Here is a 9,185-nt window from a genome sequence, read left to right on the forward strand (position 1 = left end):
GTCTCCTCATCACCATTTGCCACCACAAGCACTCAACCATGTCATGCAGCACGTCATCCAGATGCCTCTTGAACACTGCCAGGGACGGCGACTCCACCACCTCCCTGGGCAGCCATTCCAGAAAAAAGAAAAGTGTAGGTAACAATTTTTAACTTAATCCCTGTAATTTAGTTGCTTCTTGGGGAGAGAGGATAATTGTCAAAGATTCTTAGAACGCATTAGTCTTTATATTACTTGATACATGCACACCAATGCTGTTATCCTTAGGTTCAAGGCCAGTAAGTCCATACATTTCAGAGTATATGCAGAAATTGCTACACAACATTCAGGACTTGTTAGGCTTATTCTAGTCTCAGATGGTGTGTGTTCTTCCTCTCAGTAACTGCCCATGCTAATCTCTGAACTTCTATGACATGGAAATGAAGGAAAGAAGAAATCTTTGAAGAACAGAATCCTCAGAAATACAGACAGTAATTCAGAAAGGAAGAGTGTATGTAAAGTTCCTGCTGGCCTTTTTCTATCCAAATATGTGTATATGTTATTAGGATACCTGATACAACTTGATAGCATGCCTTTGGAGAAGTAAATATGCAGGTTGCTCTGAAAGTAATGCCTGCTATTTATTTTAATGGAAACTGCAACAGATACAAACAGCGCAACAACACTATTTGATAGAACAAATTCACAGCTACAAAATACTCTTTTCCAGCATAAGTTATGTGTTTTCACCAGTGATGAACAAGGGCCTGCATGCCATTTTGTCAGACTGCCTCTCTGCTTTCTGTCACAACAACAAAATGGAATATTTGTTGGAAGGTTCAACCTTTACTGCCGTACCACCAACATCCACCTCTGATGTCATGGGCCAACACCACAAAACATAGGAGGCATCCCTTTAGGAGTTGCCTTTGTGAAAGCGTTTCTGTGAGACTGGTTAGCTTGGGAAAATCAGCTTCCCGAAGTGCAAGTGTCCACAGCATCCTCAAATGTCATAATGAAAAAATAAGATACTGTGGCCGAATGTTGTACTAAGTACTTAGTACTTAGTACTTGTACTAAGCCATGCTCGGTAACACTGCTGGCATGAATTAATGAATACTACATGTCACTTCCTACCAGTCCAATCTACCATTAGTATCCCAGTGCTTTGGAGGAGCTTTATGCAGCTTGGCTGTTGTGTAGTTTTGATGGTAGGTAACAGAATGTTTGCACAGAACAGAGAGCCAGCTTTCTGCTAACTCACATTTTAGAAAGAACAGCAACAGATGCTATTCCACCTCATAATGGGAAAGGTGTACATCAGACCTAGTAAAACATGTCACAGCAATTTTTCTCTAATTTATATATATGTATGTATGATGTATGATATATACATAATATACATTTTATATAGATTTTATATATACATTATATACGCATTATATATACATTATGTATGTACATTTTATATATTATGTATTTATATATTTAATAACAAAGAAATAGGGAGAGGAAGGGGAATTATTGATTCACAGAGAAGGGAAACGAAGGGTTTCCTACTGGGTGCTGTGCAGAAATCATCTGCAAAGTTTTGCTGTGAAAGACATGCCTCCACTTACAAGATAACGAAAGAGACGTCAGACTTTGTGAATGAGGCTAATAATTTTTCCTCTACATCCTACACACAGCAACGATTAGAACATTAGGAAAAGGTCTCTGCCTTTCCACATGTATTTTCTAAGATAGCGTTTGCAATTTGTGTGAGTCTTGAGTGAAAAGAAAAAACAAAGCAGAGAATATGATCTTTCCTTTGAATCCAGGTATTTTTATGTTTTCTTTTGCATGACCACTGATAACCTCTGTGAAAGCTGGGTAATGTGCCTTTGCTGTTGTCTTCCTAGGGACATACCTCCCTCCAAAATAGGTGTGGAAAATATGGCCTTTAATGTTTACCCATCTCAGGACAGACAAGTAGACAGCAAGCAGAGGGGTAGAAGTAACAGGGTGGCAAGAAGAACAACCTGTGAGCACTGGCATAGGCAAAGAGGTGTGCCAAAGAACTGGAGGGCGTTTATTGTATTTATAGGGAGATGAATGACAAAAGTGGATCTTGGTGGTGAATTTAAACACTGTCTTTAGAAGCATCCTTCTGATCCAAGACAAGCTTAAGCGTGGAAGAAGGAATAGCCAGGGTAGGACATCAGGGCAGTGCCTCTAACTCTGAGAGTAGCATAAGAGGGATATATATGAAAATCTGCCCTCCAGATCGCTGTCCACCCTGTTAATTAAAGTTTGAAAAGCATATTGAAAGATATTTCCAGGCGACAGGTCACCATGCATGAATTGATGGATACATCAGTAAAGTAAAATCAACAGATGTGAGCATGAACAGTACAATAAAGAGTCAGGAGGAGGAGTATCACTGCATGGATCTGTTGGAATTATTTGAAGGAATCAGTAAGCATGCAGAAAGAAATAACAAAAATCCTGAAAAAAACTAAGGAAAAGCAACAGACCTATTATTGCCAAATCATAGAATTGCAGAATGTCTCAGGTAGGAATTGAATTAAGCCCATCTAATTCCAACCCCCTGCCATGGGCAGCATTGCCATCCACTAGATCAGTCTGCCCAGAACACCATAGAACTTGGCAACTGTTATGGACTAACACTTGCTTTTGCAAGAAAAGATGAGGAATAGTGTTCAGATTTGAGAGCACAAAGAGGGATCAATGCTTAGATCAATGTTGTTCAACATACTCATAAAAGCATGGAGGGTTCTTGGTGAAATGAGAAAGTCTGTCAATAATATTAAACTATGAATGTGGCAGTGAGTTCTTACAAACATGCAGGAGTAACATTTTAAACGAGGTTAAGTGCTAGATAACAAAGGTTGATAAAAGCAAAACAATAGCTGTTGTAGTTTTCCCATAAAAGGCCATTAAACTGAGAACTACTGCAGCAGGTCATGAATATCAAAATTCATACAAGCTTGAGAAGTAATTATGTAAATTCAGAAAGAAAAGTCTGCTAATATCAACTATGAATTAAAGCCTTGTCTCCAAGGCAAGTCTAATCCAAGGACGGTTCAGACTGGTGGGTATTCCTCAAGTATATCCCTGTGTGCCCGCCATGCTCTTTTTTTTTTTTTTTTTTTTTTTTTTTTTTAAGATAGGAATCTAAGGCATTGTTTTCCCAATTTTAATTTTCCCCACTGAAAAATGCCATCTAGCAATCAATGTACCTTATCAAGCAATGTATTTTACTCACTCAAAATTCACTTCAACATTGTCAATGCTTATATATATATGAAGATAAACAGTAAATCATAGAATTACAGAGTGGTTTGGGTTGGAAGGGGCCCTTAAGACCTTTTAGTTCCAATCTCCCTGCTATAGGCAGGAACATCTCCCACAACATCTCCCAACACAAGATGTGGTGCAGTGGTTTTCTTGAAAGAGAGAAAATAGAGATTGCAGCTGAGAAAAATACAGCACAAAAGGTTTCTGGAAGATGTCAGTACGCAGAATTTGAAAAAAATCCCTTAAGCAAAGCTGAGATCTCCATACAGTGGTACCTCATCCCGCTCAGTGGGTTACAGGGAGGTGAATCTGTCTCCAGAGCTTCACCTCGCACAGTCAGCAAGGAGTGGCTACCACGATGGAGTCATCCAAGCCTCAGAGGAATAGCATACAGCAATGTAGTGAGAGCTTTCTTAGCAATAACTAATACTCTACTTGGAGGTAAAATTGTCTGATTTGCTAATTGCAATTAATAAGCATTACAGGTAAGACAATAATTAGGCAACAGATATTAAGAAGTGTAAAATAAAAGAAGATAAAAAGACAGAAAATGGGGAAAGACAGACAGCAATACGAACACAATAAAGCAAAGCAGTTCACCACTCCTTGATTCACTGATGTCTTGGTGTCAGCCACTGTTCTCCAGTAGATGTGGGTTGTCCGAGATTTTGTTGTTTGGTTGATGACTACTGAAGACAGTACAGATCTTATAGTCCAAAGTGACCCAGACAGCTCTTTTGGAGTGACAGCTTCTGGCTTTAGGATCTCAGCAGGAACTACTTTGATTCCCATCTTCCCATCCTTGCAAATTTAAGTCACCAGATAAGAGGACAGCAGGGAGAGGCCAGCTTGCATCTTGCCTTCACGAGACACAATAGTATCACCTCCCAGTCTCCATATCAAGCTGATTTCACAAGTCTTCAGCCAACAAACATTCCTGGGCCCTCCTATTCGAGGTCAAACAATTCCTAAGAAACGCTTTCTAATGTAAATTTGTCCACCAAGTGATGTTGATTGCCTCATGTTGATTTGAGACATTCCTTACCAGTCTCCACCAAACCAGACAAGTGGTTTGGTGAGTAACTGAAGATTCCTAAGAGGACAAGTATTTAGGTACCTTGGTGAAGTCAAGAGCAATGGCAAAACACCAACATATCGGACTAGTTTCATAATCATACTCTAAAGAAAATCACTGATTTAGGCAAGCAATTAAGTGGCAGCCAGTCTTTAAGTGAGTGGTATATTTCCATGATGAGTGTTGATGAAATCTCTGTTAATCCACAACTGATACGTCAGCTGGGTCAGCCAACAAAAACAAACAACAACAAAAAAAAAAACCATCCTGTTATACAATTCCCTCAGCTCCCACCACAAATTCCATTCATCATTGTCTGTAGCAACAAGCTCAATCATTTCAATCAAGGAAATTTTATGGTGACTTTCAAAAGACTTCCAGTCAATTCAGTAAGTAGAAAGAAAAACATAAAAGTTATCTGAATGGAATTGTCCTGGAACACTCCAGCCACTCAGCAACTTGAGCTGTTCATCAGTTTTCAGACACTCAGAAAAGAATGGGTATTAGAATTCACTATCTGTATCATAATATATGAAATCTTACTTTGCGTGATCCATTTAGACTTCAAGTGAGTCTGAGCGCTGATTTGCATGCCATACAGCATTAGGATGAGGTAATGAATACCACATGTATAACTACAAATGTATTCTTGTCTCTGGTCCCTTAGGTAAATATTCACTAAGCATTTTAAATTTAAAAAAAAAAAAAAAAAAAAAGTTGAAAAAAGCATTTTATGCTTCCTAGGATTTCATCTATTTAGTGCAGCACAACTAAAAATAAAAATGAGTGGTCAAATACAAGCAGCAAACCATGAAGATTTCCCACACAGGAGTTCAATCATCTCATGTAGGGGAAGATGTGACTGTGAGGAAATCAGCACAGTTTATCAGACTCCTTGATAGACCCTATCACTGTGAAACCTTGGGAGTCTGGAGTGTAAGACAGAGAGCAAATGGTATCTGTTTGCTTCTAAAGGTAAACAGGAGGTTCTGTTTGTGTGCACTGTTAATCTTATCACACTTAAGAAACCTTTCATCCTTTATCACTGTGTTTTGGGAGAAGCTAGGCCAATTAACTGATTAGAGGGACAGGAATTCCTGGCTTGTAAGTGAATGGTATATAAGATGTATGTTGAACACAATAAAGCAGAACTATTCGGAGAACTATTCTGATGCTACAAGAAACTGTGAGAGGTCTCTAAGTCCACTGAGCACCGACAATCTCAGTGGAAAGCAATTAAACGCCAATAACAGCATTTATTTCTAAAAGCAAATGGGGATGATGCCGACTCACTTGCCCCTCCCAACGGTACCGGAGTTGCTCAATGCAAGTCAGCTCTCCAGCCACAAGGTGTCACCTTTCCCCCGCGCTTGCAGCCCTGCACGGTAAGGCTTCTTCTCGTTCTGCAGCACAGAGGGAAGCAGTTCCCCGCTGTGTCACCAGCCTGCAGGCCGCCTGTAGCGTCAAAGCCAGACCAACGAATTTCATCGCAGCACGGAGCTGTTTTTCTGAGTTTGTTGAGCGTGTTTTTGGGACCACACCGTGCATTAAACGCTGGCAAACACTCAACCGAAGTCCCAGGGGAACAATTTTACTTGTTTCCTTCTGTTGTTATGGGTTACATGGATGCTTTCTCTCCTTTTAAAGCAAAAGTGGTTCTCTGGCAATCCGTGTTTTCTCTCCCCAGTCATGGATCACCATTCACCTACTTCTTGGTCATGCCTGCCAATGAAAGAGACCATTTTTAAGGAGCCTGTCATTTTCGTTCAGCTACTTTTAAGGGATATTGCCATTTTTAGATACAAGCATTATGGTAGTCTTTTGGATATTCAGTCTTTTCTGTAAGCATTCATGGATTGATTACAGACACATCACATTAGATAAGACCCCTTTCTGAACGAATAATTAAGTTTCTTAGGAATTAAGTTACCTATGTTTCTAAATTGTTTTATTTTGCTGTAAACCGCAGGAGACAGGTTGTTCCTGACAGGTATCAGATCACAGTGTGTGATGAGTACAGTGCCACAGAGAAGTTTGTTAAAGCATAGCAGTAGGACTGGATTCTCAGACCAGAAATCTTCTCTTCTGACTCTGTGCACTTAACTCAGATTCCTAGTGAATAGATAAACCTTACTCCCTTTGCACTTCATTAAAAGACAGACATGTTCCCAGTGGCAAATCAGATTTAAGATCTGAAGCATCAAGTTGTATCAGTCATTGTGGGTATATATTTCTTTTTTGCCCGGCAAGGTTCCATTTACTCCAACAGCAATCTTTCAACCCTATTAATTCCATCTGAAAGGAATTAAGATGTACACTACAGCGCTGTACAAAGTCACTTTAAAGTGTTTGGCAGAGTGGCAGTTCTTAGATAATCACCTTCTTCCTCACCTTCAAACACTGCCCATGTTGGATCTGATTACAGTCAGTGTGCTACTCCAGAGTTACCATGCGTGGTCACTAACTAACGATGCCACTTTGCTGTGTCAAGATAGCAGACCTGACCTTTCAGAATGGAGTTAACAAAGCATTAGCAAGCATGCTAGCTCTAAAAAAGCAGAATATTGCAATATGTGCTATTTACCTAACAACCTAAGCAGAAAAAACTCCACTTGTTGTGCTTTCATTCTTTATGAAAGACCACAGCAAAATCATTTCTTATTGTTCAATCCAACAACAAAATTAATTAAGAATGGTTGCTCCTTTCCAAGGAGACAAAGAAAGGGATAAATTCTTTCTCTAATTTATTCTTACTTAAAAGCAACATATCAAAGCTCTTCTGTACTTAAATAATGCTGTATGAGAATACAAGACATGCAAACAGGAATAACACAACACTGTCTTCACTACAGGACAAAATATCAGATTCTTATTATCCTTCCAGGGAGTTATGTAATTTCTTGGTTCTAGTTTGGCTATTTACTTTTTAAAGTAGAGTAAGTCAAATATGAAAAATATGAGCATAACCAAAATAGAACATAGAAACAAAGAATCACTCAATACCATGAGCTGGAAGAGACCCATAGGGGTTATCAAAGCCAGCTCCTGGCCACACACAGGGCCACTCTAAATCCAAGCACAATGTCGGAGAATATTTTCCAACTGTCTTTGAACTCCAGCTGCGACCACAGCCCTGAGAATCCTGTTTCAGGGTCCTGCCACTCTCGGATGAAGAAACTTTTCCCAACACCCAATCTCTTTCTGGGATAGCCAGCAGCGTCAGAGGGCTGACAAAGGGTGACTGCTTTTCTCTCAGCCTGTGAGCTCATTGGAAAATGGATCAGGTTACTGCGTATTCAGCACCTGACACAATGGTATAGCTTGCTGAGAACTAGTGCGGCATGCATACCAACATGTATCGTGTGAAGCAGTTAAATGTTCTAGTGTATTTGTTAAGCTTCTGCTATTATATGAAATAAAATTTGATTATTTTAAGCTTTTTCCTTGTTTTCAGTCCTCTGTATCTTTTGTTCAAAAATGTACTGTTTTTCTTTTTTCTATTGTTTTAAGGTAGCTTCACAAGTTTTCTTCTCACTTTCTTGAGAGAAGTGCAGTTCTTTTCCTGTCTGAAGAAGTACAGCACCACATTTAAGTTTTTGAAAGACAAGAGGACACAAGGAGGTGTGTTTCTGAACAGAGGTTTTGACTTGATTTGGACAGAATATGCTGGCTAAAGGTCAAAATGCACTCTTTTCTGTCAAAGAATCCAAAATCTCTGGTTTTTTTTTTCTCTCTCTTATTTCCCATTACCAACTCTACTCTAGTGGACAAAATCAAAGCTAAAACAAAAGCATTGTTACCTTCACTAAACGTAACGAAAACTCTTTTTTATGATTAATATTCATAGATAGTGGAAAATTTAGAAAAGAAGTTAAAATGCATACAACGTCTATGCTTCATAAAATAAATGCATAATGTTAGTGTGGATATCATAGGACCATATTCCATTATCAGCTATGGAATGTATTCATGTTTTGCTTCCCTTAATTCCGGTAAAAATGGGTTTACTCCCCTCAAGTCTTATCTAGGTAAATATGTTTTTTATGGAGTAAGCTTCCTTACCTCTTGCTTGTCACCCATATATGATCAGATACTACTGTCTGTTTATCGCATCTACACTGGAATTTTATGTTTCACTGATGATTGGGCTATGCAGAGGTTAATGAGGAACACAGCATTCACAGAATGTGACCTTGCCAAGCTGTTTTATCCCCAGTAGCTCACTGAAAACAGTCCTTTCTAGTTTGCAGTGAGTCATTAATTTTAGCTGACAGACCTGAAGGCAGCATAGACATTAGCGTGCAGCCTGCAAGCCACCTCTCTCTGCTGACTTAACCAATGAAATCACTCTAATTTCTACTGTCTTCTCTAATTTGCCAGCAGTCCTGATAAACTTCTCCACCTCCCCAGAGATGCCTTTTCAAAATGACCTGAATCTTAGAGCAGAATGTTTGTGAGGGGCTCCCCAGCCTAAGATGTAATGATAGTCATTAATATTTTATATGATGCATTAGCAATTAAAGTGAGATATATCAAATTAGTAATAATTTATTGAAGAGGAGCTGAAGTTACTCATAGGCTTCAGAGGTTTTTTAATACCATTGTTTCTTCCTGAGGAACCAGAAACTGGACAATGATTAAAGGACTTTCAGCGTTGTTCTGCAGACTACACCTCTCTCTTGCTTATTAGTCCTGAGGTCTTGAGTTCTCCTCCTTAGTGTCTCGGTATCATATTATTTGCTCAAAGGCTTTAACAAAATTACAACATTAATATGCATGAGACTTTCTCAGGATAGGAATGACAGCTGGGAATAACATACATTGATTAAGC

This window comes from Centrocercus urophasianus, unplaced genomic scaffold (genome assembly GCF_019232065.1).
Source record: "Centrocercus urophasianus isolate 14NV4802_14NV808 unplaced genomic scaffold, USGS_Curo_1.0 seq_25, whole genome shotgun sequence".
In the NCBI taxonomy this organism is placed as follows: domain Eukaryota; kingdom Metazoa; phylum Chordata; class Aves; order Galliformes; family Phasianidae; genus Centrocercus; species Centrocercus urophasianus.